This window comes from Myxine glutinosa, chromosome 9 (assembly GCF_964187855.1).
Source record: "Myxine glutinosa chromosome 9, kmMyxGlut1.1, whole genome shotgun sequence".
Taxonomy (NCBI): domain Eukaryota; kingdom Metazoa; phylum Chordata; class Myxini; order Myxiniformes; family Myxinidae; genus Myxine; species Myxine glutinosa.
The window spans coordinates 133,533,835-133,555,237 of NC_136269.1; the positions used below are offsets into that span (position 1 = coordinate 133,533,835).

The following is a 21,403-nucleotide window of genomic DNA, read 5'->3' on the forward strand; positions in this document are numbered from 1 at the left end:
GATATCAAACCAGGTACCCACGGCATTGCACCGAGGGTTTAATTAGAGGCATTCAGATTCAGTCTGGCACTCAATTTCTTGCTTCTTTTCTTTTCAGCCGTTTTGCTCTTGAGAGCACTGGTTTTGGCCAATAAACGTGTTTCTGCTAGACATAGCCTCTGTCCTGACAATTGTCCCTCCCATGTGCTGATCTAACCCCCGACTGCCCCCACCAATGCCCTCAAATGGAAGGGCACACGACGTCTACCCTACCCACACCCCACCCCTGACGGTTGGTAAAACCATGTAGGCCAGTCAGTGTCGTCTGTACTGCAATGTACTGTTCCACAAACCATCAGTTATCGTCCATGTAGTTTGACATTGTCATAACCGAGCTCCAAGGACTAAAGTCATAAATGAATGTAAATGTTGCACGCGACTTCAATTTATGAAAAATGAATTTAAATATCTAATTAATGTGAAAAAAATATTAACCTTTGATATTTAAAGCTATTTTATCCCTCATCATAAACCGGGATAATTAGGTACAGGTAAGCGTTCAATCCAAACCTCCTTCAATCACCACCATGGTCTGAGGCTGTCACTAGAACAGGGGTTCTTAACCTTTTTCCCTGTCAAGACCCCCAACGGATTGCCCACGATGACCCCATACCCCCTTCGCCAGACTGTTGACTGACCAAGGCGCACCGAAGGTGCACAAAGCGAGAGGTGACTGGGGGCATGTACCCCTATAATTTTTTGGATTTCTAGGTGATCTGTGGTGCATTCTGAGGGGTGTTTTTACTTTAATTGCCAATTTTTTTGGATGAAAATTGGTAACTTATTACCCAGAAAATGGGCCAAGTTCGGGGATCCACGCATAATTAACAGTCCCATTAGATTCCAGTGTGACTTCAAAATATCTCAATAGCTTAGTTTTACATATGGATAATTAGGAACAGAACAGGAAAGAAAATCATTAGGATTTTATCCCTATTTATTTCTTTATTATATTTATTTATTATAATAATACAATTTATTATTATAATTTATTACGACTCCCATACCCCCAGATTTTGGTCCCCATAACCCCCCCCCCCCCTACCCCTCCCCCCAAGGGGTATGGATACCCCAGGTTAAGAACCCCAGCACTAGAAGATCATCTTTTTGTTTTAACTCAAACTAAATTAAGGCTTGGTCTCGTTTCATGTTCTGTAACCAATGTCATAAAATCATACAAAACGTTGCAACATGCGGCACACAAAATGATCATCACATAAAATGACCATCGGAAGTTTGAAGAATGTGCAAACTTCCACTGAACAAGAGAGATTATAATTGAGCCGAGCAGGTTTGTGATATGATCAATTAACGTATTCATCAAAATCAGTATTCATCAAAATCAACGTACCATACTTCCTACAGAGAGCACTGGTGCTGCCAAAGCAGTCTCTTGGCAAAGGGGGATGTCTAAGACAGTGGGAACTTTAACATCTACTAATGGCCAGGACTGGCAAAGGTCCAACGGCCTCAGCCTTCAAATGGAAGGTGCAGACATTGGTTCCTCACTCTGCATCCAAAACTCCAGGGTGTGAGTTTTATTGGAGATTCAAACCCTGGAGAGACAGCGAATACCTCTAAACTACCCCTGCCAGCCAGTGCTCATTCACAGTGCGATCATAAAAACAATTGAGCAATCCTTATAATTGAGAATATTCAAAACATTCTTGGTTTTCTAAAATATTGAGATTGGTCACGATAAGTAAATATTCCCCCATAATATAAACAGAACATACGCAAGTGTACAACTCCATTCGGTTAACTGCAACACAACTTTATATTGTGACGGTTGTGAGCCCCCGGGAAGGACAAAGCACATTCACATAGTTTAAAGCTCGTTACCTCCGCCAGAAAAGGTGGATGGAGGTTATATTTTCACCCCCGTCTGTCTGTCTGTGAACAGTATATCTCAAAAAGTTGTGGACGGATTTGGACGAAATTTGTTGAACAGGTTGTGTGTCTGACAAGGACGATTCGATTCAATTTTGGTGAAGATCTGAATATTGATTCAGATACGAGTTATTTACTTTTTTGGAACTGAGTACCCTCGTCCCTCTATACAAGGGGAAAGGTGACCCTCTGGAGTGTGGCTCGTACCGAGCGATAAAGTTATTGGAGCATGGAATGAAGGTATTGGAAAGGATGTTGGAGAGGAGGATAAGGAAGAAAGTGAAGATCGACGAAATGCAGTTTGGATTTATGCCAGGAAGAGGAACGACAGATGCGCTCTTTATTGTGAGGCAGTTGCAGGAGAAGTACATGGAGAAGAGGAAGAAGTTGTTTCTTGGGTTTGTTGATCTGGAGAAAGCATTCGATAGGGTTCCACACGAAGTATTGACATGGGCATTGAGGAAGTTAGGAGTGGAGGAATGGTTGATCAGAGTAGTGATGGCAATGTACAAAAGAGCACGCACAGCTGTAAGGACGAAGGACGGGAAGAGTGGTGAGTTTGAGGTGAAGGTGGGAGTGCATCAGAGGTCAGTACTAAGTCCACTACTATTTGTAGCTGTGATGGAGGTGCTGGCTCAGAACGTAAGGGAGGGTTTACCGTGGGAGTTGTTGTATGCAGATGATCTGGTGTTGATTGTGGAAAGTATGGATGGACTGAAGGAAAAGATGAACAAGTGGAAGGAATGTATGGAGACAAAAGGTCTCAAGGTGAATATTGGAAAGACGAAGGTGATGGCAAGTGATAAAGCATGTGGTGAGGTGGAAAGAACTGGGAAGAGGCCATGTGCAGTGTGCAGGAAGGGTGTCGGAGTGAACTCCATTCAATGTACAATGTCAATGTGCGCTGAGTGGGATCATCAAAAAGGTCGTGGTCTGAGACTCTGAGAGGGTCATTAACCAGTGTGGCAGATGCATTCAAATGTAAGGTGTACACAGAGGGAGCTGCAGATGGAGGAAATGTTGAGTTGGATCTTGGAGACGGCGTGAAGCTGGAAGGTGTGAAAACATTTTGCTACCTCAGAAACATGCTGAATGGAGAAGGTGGATCAGACTCGGCAACGGTTGCTAGAGTGAGATGTGCATGGAAGAAGTTTCGGGAACTGAGTGGCGTGCTGATGATGAGGGGAGTGTCGTTGAAGCTGAAGGGAAAGGTGTATGCTGCATGTGTGAGAAGTGTTATGATTTATGGGAGCGAGACATGGGTAATGAACGTTGAGCAGCAACGAAGGCTGGAAAGGGTGGAAAAGCGAATGGTTCAGTGGATGTGCGGAGTATCGTTGAGAGAGAGGAAGACAAATGATGAATTGCGAAAGATGATGGGAATAGAGCCTGTGATTGATGTTGTGAAGAGGAACAGGTTGAGATGGTTTGGTCATGTGTTGAGGAAGGATGAAAGTGACTGGTTGAGAAGAGTGATGGAAATGAATGTTGAAGGAAGTAGAGGACGGGGAAGACCGAGAAAGACTTGGCCAAAGATGGTGGAAGAAGAAATGCGGGCAAGGGGGTTAACAAGGAGAGATGCAGAAAATAGGGCAAAATGGAGAAGATTGTCATGGGGACCGCAAGGCTAACCCCCACTCTTGCAGGGAAAATGGCCTTAAAATGCATGTTGTTGTTGTTGTTGTTGTATAGGAGAGTTATTTAATTTGTTGAGGTTCCTAATTGAGGTTGTTAATTTGTTGTTCCAGAGGCAGGAGAAAAGAGGAATGAAGGAGTGAAGGTGAGCATGGCCTTAAAATGCATGTTGTTGTTGTTGTTGTTGTTGTTGTTGTTGTAGAGGAGAGTTATTTAATTTGTTTAAGTGATTCTTCACCATTGGGAGATAAGGCCAAACACGATACATAGCAGGATATCTCACAAAGTTATGGACGGATTTGGACGAGACTTGGTGGACCGGTTGGGTGTCTGACAAGGAAGAATCGATTCAATTTTGGGGAAGATCTGAATATAGATTGAATGAATGAATGATCGTTTTAAGGCCATTTTCCCCGCTAGAGCGGGGGTTAGCCTTGCGGGCCCCATGACAATCATGGTTCCCTGTTTGAGGCAATGTTTTTATGGCCGGATGCCCTTCCTGACGCCAACCCTTGGTCACGCTCTTACGATGCGCAGGGATACGGTGTACCTATTCTAAATCAGGGTACACACCGTGATCATTCATCCCAGCAAGCTGGTACTCAATTTGCCGACCTCGTAGAGGATGACAGGCTGAATCAACCCCCCTGGCGTTAATTCAGCAATCGACCGGGATTCAAACCCAGGATCCTAGGATCCCAAGCCGGCACCCTCACCGCAAAGCCAACACCAGGCTATAGATTCAGAATCTGAATCTGAATTTTGTATACTGAATCGAGGCTCGTGAAAGAGTTAACATTTATTCCACAAACAAATCAACCAGACAAACAAAACATACAAAACGAGGGAGCGGAAGACAAGATGGGGAGAGGAGGGAGAGCACACAAACACAACACCTGAGAGCAGGGAGAAGCGCAGGAGGGAGAGGGCCTGGGGGGAGGAGGCGTGGGAAGGGGGGGGGGGTATAAAACATGAGGAGACCAAGGACTTCCAGGACAGAAGTTGGTATTTCAAAAAAGTGTAGGATTTGTGGTGAAATTAGCAGGGGTAGAAAAGATCAAGGTTTTGGATGGGGGAAGATAAGAGATGGTGGTGAACAGCTGTTTTAAAGACCTGGAGGGTGGAGTGGGATTGAAGAGAGTGAGGGAGTTTGTTCCAGAGGCGGGAGCAAAGAGGAATGAAGGAGTGAAGGTGAGCAGAAAGTCTTGATTTTGGCAGTTTAACCATAAGAGGGTTGCAGGCAGATCTTGTGTGACCTGTAGGAATATTTGGGGGACAGAGCCCAGAGAGAGCTGGGGGGGCAAGGCCAGAGAGGAGTCGGTAGAAGACGGAAAGACCAACAACCTGCCTGCGGTGAGTGAGAGAAAGGCCCTTGGAGTGAGCTTCATCGCGGGAGATTCCAATGCTTCTGAACGCTTTGGTTTCAACAGCGTGAAGACGAGCTAGGTGTGAGGCAGGAGCACCAGCCCAGAGGGGAGAGCAGTATTCCATTGAGCTGCGGATGAAAGCCTTGTATGTGGTGAGGAGCTCAGGTGTGCCAAGGAAGGACTTCGCACGACGGAGGATGCCCAGTCGGCGACTGGCTTTGGAGGCCAGATTTGAAATGTGGTTTTCCCAGAAAAGATCATGGCAGATAGTGCGACCCAAAAGCTTGAGTGACAGAACTTCTTGCAGAGGATTATTCAGAAAGTGGATGGGAGGGTTGTCCAGTCGGTCTTTTCGGAGAGACATCGTAAGAGTGTGAGATTTGTCAGGATTGAAAGACATGTTCCACTTGTTTGCCCAGTCTGTGATTTTGTCCAGGTCTGCAGAGAGTGAGGAGGCTGCAGACTGCCTATCTGAGGGATGAGGAATGGAGCGACAGAGAGTAGAGTCGACAGCAAAGAGATAGAGAGGATTTTCAAGAGTCAGAGAGATCACTGATGAAGACCAGAAAAAGCACAGGGGCCAGGACACTGCCTTGGGGAACTCCAGCCTGAACGGGAAGAGGAGATGAGAGAAACCCATTCAGGGCCACACGTTGACTACGACTAGAGAGGAAGTCCGCCAGCCATGCGTGGAGATTTCCATGGATACCAAAGGAGGAGAGTTTGGTGAGCAGAGCGGGGTGCCAGACCGTATCGTAGGCACGTGATATGTCAAGGGAGGCAGCTCGAATTTCCTGTTTGGCATTGAGGACCTCCATCCATTGTTGAGAAAGCAGAAGCAGCATGTCCAGAGTAGAGTGACCAGGTCTGAAACCAAATTGATGGTCAGAGATCAAGCCATTGGAGAAGAGGAAAGATTTCATATCTGAAGCAATGATGGATTCCATGACTTTGCTGATAATTGGGAGAAGGCTGATTGGTCTGTAGTTTCTGGGATCTGTTTTTGCACCTTTTTTGTGCAAAGCAGTAATGTTGGCTGATTTCCAAGCAGATGGCAGATGACCTTGAGCAAAAGAGAGGGTGAAGAGAACATAGAGGGAGTGAAAGAGCGGAAGAACATGATTTTAGGACCGGTGTGCTGATGCAGTCAGGACCAGTTGAAGAATCAGAGTCGAGGGTTGACAGAAACTTTTCCACCTTGTCAGGAGGAAAGGGCAGAGTCCAGGAGCAGCTGGGTACGACTGGGTACGGTGGGTACAGAGAGGGATGGGTTTGGGACACAAGATTTAGAGGCAAACACAGAGTTGAGGCATTCAGCTTTTTCACGTGCGGAGTCAGACGTGTAGCCGTTTGAGGTGAGGGAGGGGATGGAGGGGGAACAAACACCCCTCAGAAACAGAACACAAACATAACACAAACACACCAGAAACAGATTTGACCAGACGCCACCAGGATTTGGAAGAGGGAGCCAGACAAGAGAGTTCGGTCTTGAGAACGGAGAGATATAGTTTCCTGGCTCTCCTGAGCCTTGGTGGACACACACTTGTTTCGGGCTTTGTGAAAGGAAATGAGATTTCCTTCCGTTGGATTTGCTTTCCAGGAGACGAAAGCAAGTTGTTTCTGGGCAACAGCCTCACCACAAGATTCCATGAACCATGGACGGTAGGAAGGGTATGACAACTGAAGACGAGATGGGATAAATCTGTGCATGAGAGAGAGCAATTTACTTTGGAAGAATTCCCAGGATGAGTTGATGTCAGAGGCGGTAGAGATGGGAGACCAGTCCAGATGATTGATGGCTGCTTGAAGACCGTGCCAGTTGGCCTGAGTGAAATGCCAGACTCGTTGACGCTGAGGAGGCTCTCTGAGAATGGTCAGAGAGAAGTCCACTTTGACAAGCACATGATCAGATGAGCCGATTGGAGCAGAAGAAGAGCAGCAGACATTTTCAGGGAAGTTAGTCACAACCAAGTCCAGAAGAGAAGATGCTCCGTTGACTGAGATCCGGGTCGGGAAATTGACAGATTGTGTCAGTCCCAGTGAGTCGCAGAAGTCCTTTGCTGAAGAGCCATGGCTGGTGAAAGAGGTACCCACACCCAGCCAACTGGCATGGTGACAATTGAAATCACCACATATGAGGAAGAGAGAGTTGGAATGGGTAGAAAGAAGTTGGTCCATATTATCAGACAGCGAGATGTAGATTGAGTCATCACTGTTTGGTGGACGGTACAACATACATATGAACAAAATGTGGGAGCGAAGGGGAAGCCGTAGCCAACGGTATTCCTGGGGGTGAGGTGGAGAGAGGGCAGTGCAGGGCGAGTGAGGAAGAGAGTTTTTTTTATAAAGATAGCAACCCCACCTCCAGGACGAGGCTCAGCTCTATCATACCGGAGGAGGGAGTAACCTGGGAGAGATACCAAGGAATCAGAGACATCATGAAGGAGGAAAGTTTCTGTTAAGCAGATCACATCTGGTTTGTCAGAAGCAACCTGTATGGAGAGATCAGTCAGGTTTGAGCGAAGGCCCCGGATGTTTGAGGTCCATACCGTTCATGAAGAGGAAGGGGGAGCATCAGATACAGAACAGGGGGGGGAGGGGTAGGGTAAGATATGGAAGAGGAGGAAGAGGTAGGGAGAGCTGTTGAAGGTGTGTCAGAGATTTCAGAATAGCTTGGAGAAAGGGAAGAATGGGGCGGACAAAAGGTTTGATGGAGATTGGGTGAGGCACAGTGAGGTGTTATTTGAGGAGGGGGAAGAGCGAGGCAGAAGGTTGGGGGAGATGAAGGTGAAAGTTGGAAGGGGGAAGAAGCGGGGAGGACGCTTTGAGGAGGAGGGGTGAGAGGGGAGTCTAGGAGGGGAGGAGCGATGGAGAGTCTCGGAGGGGAGGGGTGTGGGGGGAGTTTGGGAGGGAGGGGAGGGAAAGGGCAAGGGGGGAGATTTGAAAGGGATAGGTGATGGGGAAGATTTGGAGGGGAGGGGCAAGGGGTAAGATTTGAAAGAGATGGGTGATGGGGAAGATTTGGAGGGGAGGGGCAAGGGGGTAGATTTGGAGGGGAGGGGTGATGGGGAAGTTTTGGAGGGGAGGGGTGATGGGGAAGTTTTGGAGGGAAGGGGTGATGGGGAAGTTTTGGAGGGGAGGGGTGATGGGGAAGTTTTGGAGGGAAGGGGTGATGGGGAAGATTTGGAGGGGAGGGGAAAGGGGGAAGATTTGAAAGGGATGGGTGATGGGGAAGATTTGGAGGGGAGGGGCAAGGGGGAAGATTTGAAAGAGATGGGTGATGGGGAAGATTTGGAGGGGAGGGGCAAGGGGGAAGATTTGAAAGAGATGGGTGATGGGGAAGATTTGGAGGGGAGGGGCAAGGGGGAATATTTGAAAGAGATGGGTGATGGGGAAGATTTGGAGGGGAGGGGTAAGGGGGTAGATTTGGAGGGGAGGGGTGATGGGGAAGTTTTGGAGGGGAGGGGGGATGGGGAAGTTTTGGAGGGAAGGGGGGATGGGGAAGATTTGGAGGGGAGGGGTGAGATTGGATTTTGAAAAATGTACGATTAATGGAAAACGAACATTTCTTGCAAAATGAGTTTGAGACCTTCGAGTCAAAAATACGTTTGAGGACGCTGAAGGAGGGGTGGAGTGCTGGAGAGTTTCGGGAATGTAGAAAAAAGGAACTGTAAGAGATGGTATTTTTTTTTTGGAATGAACTGATTTGGTAAGCAAGTCAAAAGCATCCTTTTGTAGGAGAAGAAGAAAAAGGTGTTATAATATATGACAGAAAACAGTTCTTCAGGGGAAAGTTGAAACATCTTTAACAACGTGATCACGTGATCACGAACAACGTGAACGAAGAACGAACGAACAAATAAGGACAACAAATAAACGAATAAGAACTGAGAAGGAAATATTTTTGGGGGGTTTTTTTTTTGTTTTTTTTGAGTTGAGATATTAATTAAACAAGGAAGTATGGGGTGAACGACTGGGATAAAACAGAGAACGAAAGTAATTGCAGCGCAATCAACAAACCGCTGAGAGAAAACAAAGCCACAAGGTCGGAGACAGTAGCCTAAGCCTACTAGTACTAGTACTAGGCCTCAGAATACGCGACACGAATTAACCGACGATTTAGTATACATGTATGAAAAATTAACACCGAAAATCTTCCTAAAGACACACTATAGGTACACACACCGAAGGATAGATACAGTCTCGACAAAAACACAATTGTGAAAAATTACTTAACTTATTTTATTAATTATTAATTAATTCAATTAAAAATTAATTTTAATTAAAATTTTAATTATTAATTTTAAAATCTTACAATTGTGAATAGTCTGAATCAGAGTCTGAATATAGATTCAGATATGATAATTATTTAACTTTTTAAGTGATTCTTCACCATTGGGAGATAGGGCCAAAAACGATACACAGCAGGATATCTCACAAAGTTATGGACGGATTTGGACGAGACTTGGTGGACATGTGTGTGTGACAAGGAAGAATCGATTCAATTTTAGTGAAGATCTGAATATAGATTCAGATATGACAATTATTTAACTTTATCAGTGATTTTTCACCATTGGGAGATAGGGCCAAAAACGATACGCAGCAGGATATCTCAAAAAGTTATGGACGGATTTGGATGAGGGTTGGTGGACATGTGTGTGTGACAAGGAAGAATCGATTCAATTTTAGTGAAGATCTGAATATAGATTCAGATATGACAATTATTTAACTTTATCAGTGATTTTTCACCATTGGGAGATAGGGCCAAAAACGATACGCAGCAGGATATCTCAAAAAGTTATGGACGGATTTGGATGAGGGTTGGTGGACATGTGTGTGTGACAAGGAAGAATCGATTCAATTTTAGTGAAGATCTGAATATAGATTCAGATATGACAATTATTTAACTTTATCAGTGATTCTTCACCATTGGGAGATAGGGCCAAAAACGATACACAGCAGGATATCTCACAAAGTTATGGACGGATTTGGACGAGACTTGGTGGACATGTGTGTGTGACAAGGAAGAATCGATTCAATTTTAGTGAAGATCTGAATATAGATTCAGATATGACAATTATTTAACTTTATCAGTGATTCTTCACCATTGGGAGATAGGGCCAAAAACGACACACAGCAGGATATCTCAAAAAGTTATGGACGGATTTGGATGAGGGTTGGTGGACATGTGTGTGTGACAAGGAAGAATCGATTCTATTTTGGTGAAGATCCGGAACCAGCTAGTAGAAGTTTTAAGTGATTCTTCACCATTGAGTGAGTGCCGTTGTAGTTTTTTTTGTTTTTTTTAATCACCTGTATAATGAAACAGTCTCAGCTAATCATCCTTCCAATAACCACCCACCCTCTCCCCATTCCACCCCAACACATCACAACAACTTCAGAATGAACTAAACCTGATAACACCATCAACATAGCCTCGTGTCTCATGCCACCTGCCACCATATACATTACATGGACCAAACAGAAAGATTCAACACTTTGTAAACCGCAGGGCCATACGAGGTCTCCACACTATAAATAGCAAAGGAACTCGATCCGTGTTTCGGGCAAACAGGACAACCTGAGGCTCGGTCAGGCAGGGCAACCAACTCCGCGATAACACGTGGACTTGGTTACAGGTAGGTACACGGAGGCGTGGCTATAAACGATACAACGAGAATAAATTATAATAATTAAATAACGGGTCGACGGACGTACCACCTGTTGTGTTGGGGGTACAAGGTGGACTTCATTCACCAATCACCGTCCAATATCCCGCGTTCTGAAACCCATTAAAACCGAACTATTGGGCTCTTCAGATTACCTATAAAACCCCAACAATACAAATAGAAGAGTTTAACACACTTTTGCTTGGATGTTAAAATACAGAATAATTAAATTGAAGTCATGATAAATGATTAGAACTATAAATCGATAAAATAACTTTAAAAAACAATTATTCGATCACCACAAATAATTCATTCACAACTATGAAGAATCACCACGAACCTTGGATCTGAGTAAACACCTCGGGTTACTTACCACACACCGCCCGAAGTTTCCGCGACAGGCAATACACCGCAGTTTGTTTATAACAAAGGCGAAGCAACAAAGATGAGGTAACATAGACTCACACATATGCCAGCTGCAATTTCTTACCGAAAGGAGGACGGACGAGTCGATTGCGATACTACTGCACAAACGTTCCCGCTGCGCTTCCGAAAGCATGAAAGTATCGCGAGACTTCCTCCTGGCACGCCTGCTCAGACTTGTTCTCGCGAGATTTGCTAATTGTTCTTAGGATTTATAACGTTAGTAGCTAAGTATTGAGTACTTTTTCGACATTTATTGGCATAAAATGACATACAAATGTGTGTCGTTGATAATACTGACAGCGAAGAATCATTATGTCAAAGTGTTTTTTTCCTCACGCAAACCTGCTTGTACAAGGTATAGGTACCGGTACCTGCTCAGATATCATTTTCATCGGTACCCAAAGCTAATGTGGGTCGGGAAGGTCTTTTATAGGCTACTGCATCTATTTTAAATGTTTTTTTGTTATGGATATTGTGTTCAGAGATTGTTTACAATTCGAGCGTCATTTCCCACAAGTTTAAGTTGTTTTAACATTCGATAAAGAAATCAGTCTATAAGTATAAAGAAAGTCTATAAATACCACATTAAGATTTAAGGAGAATATTCATACATTTATATTGTAATCTTTGTTCTATGATTATCTGAAATATTTCTCTTGAGGAAACGAGACGAAGTGCCATCTATATATTACGTACGCACAATAGGAGGGCGGTGAAGAGATCGGAGAAGGGATAATTTTCTGAGATGCAGTGCTAGTGCAGCAGATAAACACAAAAATTGTGCATTTTATGAGAAAGGCATGACATTTTAAACATAGTTAGTGCATACCATAAGGTTTATTTTCAGATGTGGAGGAAAGTCAGATTTGACCTCTGAGAGGTCAAATCCAAAATGGCCGCCAGTTCACCGAGTCTAATGTTCAAACGCGCTTAATTTTGGAACCAAATAGTGTAGAAAAACATTATAGGTGTCATTTCCAACTAGATTGGGGATGCCCAGAGGTGAATGATGCTTTCAATGAATTCCTAGGCATGCCAAGTGAGGTCAGTGAAGGCTCAATGTTACTGCTAGAGCGATTTGTGGTGCTGATGTACGATAGAACCAGTGAGAGTACGGAAGTGAATGATGCCAGGAAACAGCTCTTCACACAGAAGTGTAGAACTCGAGAGAACATTCCTCCAACCCAGGCAACACTCAAGCACACTTGCTACCAGGCCAACTGTTGTAACCAGGCATTGGTCATGGATCCAGAGATGCCAGACCCACCTGACTGGGGCTGGACAAAGGAGACAACTGGGTGGCAGCCTCTTTGGACCACTCTTCCTGAAGCATCAAAATCGTGCCATGAATTGATCCACTGTGGCTGCAAAAAAGGGTGCACTGGACGCTGCAAGTGTGCCAAAGCTGCACTGTGCTTCTGTTCTGGAGACTGTTAAATTTAGATCATTACCAATTTTCATCATTGCACTTGATTTAATGTAAGCTTTGGTGGACATACTTGGTTAACTACAGTTATTTTTTCAGAGGTCATTGCATCATTCCTTGCAGTGTAAACACTTTTTTTTCATCATTTCTGGTCTTTGGGTGTCCTGTACCTGAAAAAATAAAGTTTTAAAAGTTCAAATGAACTTTTTCCAATAACAGTTCCAACTGCAGTATCATAAAAATAGATATTTAACGTAATTTGACCTTGACCGTGACCTAAATGCATGTCCTTGAGTTCTGGCGATCTTAAAAGTATTGTGGCGGACACGAAAGCTCACAGAGCACCTCCACCATCTCCGCACGCTCTTCGAACGCCTGGGCCAGCATGGCCTCATCGTGAACCCCGCCAAGTGCCGGTTCGGCGTCGCCGACATCGACTTTTTGGGGCACCGCGTCACCAGGCACGGGGCCGTCCCCCTACCGGCCAAGGTGGAGGCGGTGAAGGGGTTTCCGCGCCCCCGCATGATCAAGGGGCTCCAGGAGTTCCTGGGCATGGTAAACTTTTACCATCGGTTCCTGCCCCGCATCGCCCACCTCCTGCGCCCCTTGCACGAGGCCCTCCGAGGGAAGCCGGGCAAAGGTGACGTTACCTGGACAGAGCAGATGTACGCGGCGTTCGCGGGCGCGAAGCTCGCCTTGGCTAACGCCACCATGCTCGCGCACCCGGCGCCCGATGCACCGATCGCCCTCACCACCGACGCCTCGGACTACGCGGTGGGCGCGGTGCACGAGCAATGGGTGCGTGGTGCCTGGCAACCGCTGGCGTTCTTCAGCCGGCAGCTTCGCCCGCCCGAACGCCGTTGTAGTACCTTCGACCGCGAGTTGCTCGGGCTTCACCTGGCGGTCAGGCACTTCCGCCATCTGCTCGAGGGCCGTGCGTTCACGGCCTTCGTCGACCACAAGCCACTGGTCTTCGCGATGGGCAAGGTCGCCGAGCCGTGGTCGGCCCGGCAGCAGCGTCACCTCTCGGCCGTGTCCGAATATACGACGGACATCCGGCACGTCGCGGGGAAGGACAACCCGGTGGCGGATTGCCTTTCCCGGTCCGTCGCCCATGCAGTCCACCTTGGCATCAACTATGCCCGGATGGCGGCGGACCAGGCCGCCGACCCCGGCGTCCAGGCCTTGCAGACCGCCGTCACGGGCCTCCGCGTCACCGAGGTGCCGTTCGATGGCACGGGCACGACCCTCTTGTGCGACGTCTCCCTCGGGCGGCCTCGCCCCATCGTGCCCGCGGGCTGGCAGCGCCAGCTTTTGACGCCATCCACGGCCTGTCCCACCCGGGCACGAAGGCCTCCCAGAGGTTGGTCGCCGACAAGTTTGTCTGGCATGGCCTCCGGAAGGCCATCCGCGGCTGGACCAGGACGTGCCTCGCGTGCCAGCGCGCGAAGGTGCACCGACACACCCAGGCCCCATTGGCCCCGTTTACGGTGCCGGAACGTAGGTTCGACCACGTTCACGTGGACCTGGTGGGACCTCTGCCCCCCTCGCGGGGGTTCACCCATGTCCTCACAATGGTGGACCGCACCACCCGGTGGCCGGAGGCCATGCCTTTGGCGGCGACGACGGCGGCGGACATCGCGCAGGCGTTCATCGCCACCTGGGTCGCCCGGTTCGGCGCCCCCTCGGACATCTCGTCCAACCGCGGCCCCCAGTTCACCTCGGAGCTCTGGGGGGCGGTCGCGCGGGGGCCCGGGGTCCAGCTGCACCGAACCACGGCCTACCACCCCCAGGCCAATGGCCTGTGTGAGCGGTTTGACCGCTCGTTGAAGGCCGCGCTCCGGGCCACCCTCCGCGACGGCGACTGGGTCGACAGGCTCCCCTGGGTCCTGCTGGGCCTCCGGACGGCGCCCAAGGATGACCTGCGCGCATCCGCGGCGGAGTTTGTCTTCGGACAACCGCTGCGGGTGCCGGGCGAGTTCCTCCCCGACCCCACGGCACCATGGTCCGCGGCGCAGGAGCGCTCCGCGCTGCAGGAGACAGCCCGGAGGTTCGCCCCGGTGCCGACGGCGCACCACGGGCACCCGCCTACGCACGTCGCCCCGGAGCTTCGCACCGCGGAGTACGTCTTCGTCCGGCACGACGCCCACCGGACACCACTGCGACCCCCGTACGACGGGCCTTTCCGCGTGCTGGAGACCGGGGTGAAACATTTCACCTTGGACATCGGCGGTACTCCCGACCGCATCTCAGTGGATCGCCTCAAGCCGGCCCACATCGACGTGAACCACCCACCGCCGGTGGCTCGGCCCCCGCGTCGGGGCCGCCCCCCTGCGGGCGGACCCCCGGCACCGCCCAGGCCCGCCGGCACGCCGCCCCCCGGTCCTGCACCCATCCCGGGTGCAGCCGGAGGCATCCCAGCTGGCATCCCTGCACCCCGGACGCCACCAGTCGCCAGAGGGCGCTTCGGCCGGGTCATCCGTTTGCCCCGCAAACTGGCCCTCCAGGTGCGCGGGAATTCTGGGGGGGCGCGTGTGGCGGACACGAAAGCTCACTGGCGTGATGGCATCATTCCGCGCACCAAGTGGGCGTTGGCCACGCCCGAGGGGTAGGCGTGGCCTCGGGATATACACGGGGCTCGCAGCCCCGAGCTCCTCAGTACTACAGTGGAGCTCTTCCAATAAAGACTCTTTCTTATTACCTGCGTTGTCCGCTTCCCTTCTTGGTAAGCAAGTCGTGTGCGTAGCATCGCACTACAGTATCACCAAATGAATGGGTATCCCCAATTTAGTTGGAAATGACACCTATAAGCGCGTTTGAACATTAGACCCGGTGGACTGGCGGCCATTTTGGATTTGACTTCTCACGGTCCTCAGACATCAAATCTGACTTCCCTCCACATCTGAAAATAAAGCTTGTGGTATATACTAACTATGCTAGAAATTTCATGCTTTTCTCAAAAAATGCACAATTTGTTAAAATATGAGAGCTTATCCACTGTACTATGCCCCCCTATTTCCAGGCATTTGTTCCTGTACTCTTTTTTCCGACCTCTGAGGGATGACGGGCTGAGTCAACCCACCTGGTGTTAATTCAACGACCCAACAGGGGCTCGAACTCAAGACCCTAACGTTAACCGTTAAGGCACCACCAGGCTTGTCATTTGAGTCAAGTGAAGGGTGAAAATGCCTCGTTCTGCGTACGTAATAGGTGTACTGTATTAGTACCTTGTAAAACAGGGAGAGAATCAAAATCAGGGGGTGGAAGTATGTTGGGGCAAACGATGATAAATATTAATTATATTTAATCACCATTAATAACGTAATTAAATGATAATTTATCCTGTGTCCACATGTGATTTATGCACTATTGGCTCATTCCATGATATTCAGAGCAAACACATCATCTCATATATCATCTCTCACCCCATTAACCCCCTAACCCTAGCCGCTCACTTGCAGGTTCCTGTGTTTCCTCCTCTCCTCTTTTCCTGTTCATTCATTCAATCATTCCACTGCTCTCCAAGCAACCAACGATGCTGGACACAGGCACGGATCCATGACTTTAGGTTGGGGGGAGAGGAGGAAGAGTGCAAATTTTTTAAATTAAACTGAAAAAAAAAAAATGTAAATTAAATTTTTGATTTTATTTATTTTAATTTTAAAAATTTGAAAACATTAACAATTATAAATTTTAAAGTAAAAATTTTTTAACCAAAAAATTCTTTTCGGATTTTAAATAGCAAATTTTTTAAATTAAACTGAAAAATATAATTTCGCCAAATAGAGCAAGGGGGACATTTTATTTGTGGGTGTTTTGTTTTTGTCATTAATTCTAAAAACTTTTCTAAATATGCACAAATAATTCTCTAATACACTTGAAAATAAGTTCTCTAATGAAAAAACTTTTGCTCAAAACTCAATATTTATTTTATTTATTGTATTCTCATCATATAATTCAAATTTAATGAAAAGCAGACATTACGTGTAATGAAACACATGACATGATCAAAACTAATCAATGTTGTTCTTATCAATTGTCAAACAAGTGGAACATGTCTTTCAATCCTGACAAATCTCACACTCTCACAATGTCTCTCTGAAAAGACCGACTGGACAACCCTCCCATCCACTTTCTGAATAATCCTCTCCAAGAAGTTCTGTCACTCAACCTTTTGGGTCTCACTATCTGCCATGATCTTTCGTGGGAAAACCACATTTCCAAGCTGGCCTCCAAAGCCAGTCGCCGACTGGGCATCCTCCGTCAATCGAAGCTCTTCCTAGGCACACCTGAGCTCCTCACCACATACAAGGCTTTCATCCGCAGCTCAATGGAGTACTGCTCTCCCCTCTGGGCTGGTGCTCCTGCCTCACACCTAGCTCGTCTTCACGCTGTTGAAACCAAAGCGTCCAGAATCATTGGAATCTCCCGCGATGAAGCTAACTCCGAGGGCCTTTCACTTACTCACCGCAGGCAGGTTGGTGGTCTTTCCGTCTTCTACAGACTCCTCTCCGGCCTTGATCCCCCAGCTCTCTCTGGGCTCTGTCCCCCAAATATTCCTACAGGTCGCACAAGATCTGCCAGCAACCCTTCTCATGGTGAAATTGCCAAAATCAAGACTCTCTGCTCACCTTCACTCCTTCATTTTCCTCTTTTCTCCCGCCTCTGGAACAAACTCCCTCACTCTCTTCAATCCCACTCCTCCTTCCAGGTCTTTAAAACAGCTGTTCACCACCATCTCTTATCTTCCCCCATCCAAAACCTTGATCTTTTCTACCCCCGTTAATTCACCCCAGATCCACTTTTTTTGAAATACCGACTTCTTTCTTTCCTCGAAGTTCTAGCAGTGTCCATGTGTTGTTTTTTTTTTTAACCTCTTTCCCCCCACCCCCCGCATTCCCGTGCCTCCTCCCCCCAAGCCCTCTCCCTCCCACAGATCTCCCGATGTCCCTACTCTCAAATGTTGTACTTGTGTACTTCCCTCTCTCCCCATCTTCTCTCCCGCTCCCTTTATCTTATGTTTTATGTGTCAGTTTGTCTTTTTGTGATTGATGTTAGCTCTTACACGAGTCTCGATCTTGTATACAAAAAAAAAAAGAAAAAGTCTGACGTATTGAACAAGGTTTGACATCGAAGTGACATTCGATCAGAATTACGGTTTTGATATCAGATCTCTGACCATCTCCGAACGACGTGAATCACTTATAGCAAAACTTTCTTCTCCAACACATTTGATGCCCATTGTATACCCTGGAGAATTCCCCACGGTCAAAAAGGGGTCTTGAAAACACAGACTGAGTGCGGAATTCAAATAGAATGATATATGATTATGAAATCTGGATTATCTTATATTTGGGATACCTTTCCACTTATTGATTCATGAATGGTTAGGAGAAAATAAGCATCTCCGATGACAAATTATCCCTGTAATTCGTTAATCATCAAGTATCCACCATGGAGACAAACTGAATGGTACAACTCAGTTCCATGTTGACCGCTGCGGTCAACATCAGCTGTGGTCTGAGTAATATCTGATGATTCAACATTCCAAGACCACATCTTCGGCTAGGTACACGTTAATACATATGAAAACAATAAAGAGTAATCAGGGATCGCAGACCCTCGCCAGGACGTGTTTTCAGTGGTTTTTAAGGCTTTTGTGTTAAAACAAATATGGCGGCCGAACCACGTGACGGATGATGTCATATAAATACTTATCGGTCACAATTATTTTATTTTTTTCTCCACCGATTTATCCCTCGATGACGCCCAAGAAATTTCATCTTCATCGGATGAAGTGTTGTACTTGTCAAATGATGAATGATGTCATCATGGAGGCACCTATGACATCATCATTAACATATGTTACTCCCCATGGAGAGTTCTTTGCAATGAGCCATGTCTCAATTTTCTCTATGCAGCACTTTCGGAAATATAGAGGTGCAAAGTTTTCCGTTTTTCCAAGATGGCGCTCTACCACGTGACCTACACTACATGACCAAAACTATGCCGACACCCCTTCTAATTAGTTGATTCGGCTGTTTCAGCCACACCCATTACTGACAGGTATATATAATCGAGCACAGAGCAATGCAATCTCCAGAGACAAGCATTGGCAGTAGAATCGGACATACTGAAGAGCTCAGTGACTTTCAACGTGGCACCGTCTGAGGATGCCACCTTTCCAACAAGTCAGTTCGTCAAATTTCTGCCCTGCTAGAGCTGCCCCGGTCAACTGTAAGGGCTGTTATTGTGAAGAGGAAATGAGCAACAACAGCTCAGCCGCGAAGTGGTAGGCCACACAAGATCACAGAACGGGACCACCGAGTGCTGAAGCACGTAGCGCGTAAAAATCGTCTGTCCTCGGTTGCGTACTACCGAGTTCCAAACTGCCTCTGGAAGCAACGTCAGCACAACAACTGTTCGCCGGGAGCTTCATGAAATGGGTTTCCATGGCCGAGCTGCCGCACACATGCCTAAGATCACCATACCCAATGCCAAGCGTCGGCTGGAGTGGTGTAAAGCTCGCCACCATTGGACTCTGGAGCAGGGGAAACGCATTCTCTGGAGTGATGAATCACGCTTCACCACCTGGCAGTCGGACGGGCGAATCTGGGTTTGGCAGATGCCAGGAGAACGCTACCTGCCCGAATGCATAGTGCCAACTGTAAAGTTTGGTGGAGGAAGAATAATGGTCTGGGGCTGTTTTTCATGGTTCGGGCTCGGCCCCTTACTTCCAGTGAAGGGAAATCTTAACACTACAGCATACAATGACATTCTAGACGATTGTGTGCTTCCAACTTTGTGGCAACAGTTTGGGAAGGCCCTTTCCTGTTTCAGCTTGATAATGTCCCCCTGCACAAAGCGAGGTCCATACATAAATAGTTTGTCGAGATCGGTGTGGAAGAACTTGACTGGCCTGCACAGAGCCCTGACCTCATCCCCATCGAACACCTTTGGGATGAATTGGAACGCCGACTGCGAGCCAGGCCTAATCGCCCAACATCACTGCCCGACCTCACGTATGCTCTTGTCGCTGAATGGAAGCAAAGCTCAGCCAGAGTGACCATCGGGTTCTTGGTCACCTCTCCTTACCAAGGCCCTTCTCCCCCGATTGCTCAGTTTGGCCAGGCGGCCAGCTCTAGGAAGAGTCCTGGTTGTTCTAAACTTCTTCCATTTAAGAATTATGGAGGCCACTGTGCTCTTGGGAACCTTCAATGCAGCAGAATTTGTTTTGTAGGCTTCGCCAGATCTGTGCCTCGATACAATCCTGTCTCCGAGCTCTGCAGGCAGTTCCTTCGACCTCATGGCTTGGTTTTTGCTCTGATATGCATTTTCAGCTGTGAGACCTTATATAGACAGGTGTGTGCCTTTCCAAATCATGTCCAATCAATTGAAGACCATAGAATTATAACCAGGCTAAGTCACTTTTTTTTTCCCCCCCCCCGTTTTTCACGTTTTTCACCTTTTTCAAAATATTTTTCACGTTTTTCTCGAAATGACTAAAATGTGACTTAGCCTGGTTATAATTCTATGGTCTTCAATTGAATTTACCACAGGTGGACTCCAATCAAGATGTAGAAACATCTCAAAGATGATCAAGAGAAATGGGAGGCACCTGAGCTAAATTTGAAGTGTCATAGCAAAGGGTATGAATACTTATGTCAATGTGATATTTCAGTTTTTTTATTTTAATAAATTTACTAAACTTTCTAAAATCCTGTTTTCTCTTTGTCATTATGGGGTATTGAGTGTAGATTGATGAGGTAAAAAATGAATTTAAACGATTTCAGCATAAGGCTGCAACATAATAAAATGTGAAAAAAGTGAAGGGGTCTGAATACTTTCTGAATGCACTGTATTTCATAAAGTCAGTGCAAGGAAACATTTCAGATGTTATTTACATTTACTGCTTTGGGTTCATGAATGGTTGCCCATGTGAGTTCCAAAAAACTTTAATCTTCAAGTACAAAATGTACCTGGAGGAATAGTATAAAATGTCCAACTGTTTTCGAGAAATACCCGTGGGACGTTTGACGTGGACAATCCCAAACCTAGGTGAGATAGCCGGCTTCACGTCCCCATACGATGCTCCGAGGTGCAGCGCTCCTCACTGTAACCGCACCAGAACGACAGTTTGAGTCTGAGAGTCATCCAAAGATAAATAAATCCATGCAGCCATGAGACTAGCACGCTTCCGGCTGAGCAATCTTGCCATCCTGGATTTTGATGAATCGCTGCCCGACGCCATGATGTGTGTCCTGGAGCGGCTAGTTTGTGACAAGGGGAGGAATAGAGCGGTTTATGAGGTTACAGCCTGAGAGAAGCTTGAACACCCAGGCAGGGCCAAAATTGAAAATACCCCATCACATCAAAACTACTGTAAGAGTGGCACTCAATGTAGCTTGTCATGTTTAACCAGACTCGGTGGTGCAATGGTAAGATGAGCATCTGCTTTGAGTTTGAGTGGTTCGAACCTCAGCTGTGTCATCGTGTGACTACAGGAGTCATACATATCTCATTGAGTCATGCTAAAGACTGGTAGGGTGACCGAGATGTTGTACGCACACTCATCTCTAAGCTGTCTAGCCTGGGTTCAAATGTCGAACTGGCAATAAACTGTCATCCGGGTGTTTCACGTGTGTGTGTGTGTGTGTGTGTGTGTGTGTGTGTGTGTGTGTGTGTGTGTGTGTGTGTGTGTGTGTGCTCCATTATGAGCCTTAGCCCATGCGTAAAAAAGAAAAAGCACACATAGGTTCGCAACCACTACAGGGGATGGACAAGCCCTGTCCATTCATTCATATTTCCGATCCAGGACTTTTTTGGCATCCAGTGGAAAGCCTTCCCCGAAGTGGAAGAAGAAGAAGCTTTACTACCAACTTTGTACACTTCCAGAATTGTTTGATTCTTTGTGTTCAAATGTTTGTGTTTTGTATTTATTTATGCGAATG

General features: G+C 47.0%; 1 protein-coding gene across 2 annotated transcripts in view; it reads right to left on the reverse strand.

The window, feature by feature from the left end:
* Positions 1–11,157, reverse strand: part of LOC137434896 (signal-induced proliferation-associated 1-like protein 2) — a 454,554-nt gene extending 443,397 nt beyond the window's left edge. For both annotated transcript variants that reach the window (XM_078784965.1, XM_078784963.1), the window contains exon 1: positions 11,091–11,157. The gene's annotated coding sequence lies outside the window, so the exon portion shown is untranslated. The remainder of the gene's footprint in view (positions 1–11,090) is intronic.
* Positions 11,158–21,403: the final 10,246 nt, after the last annotated feature.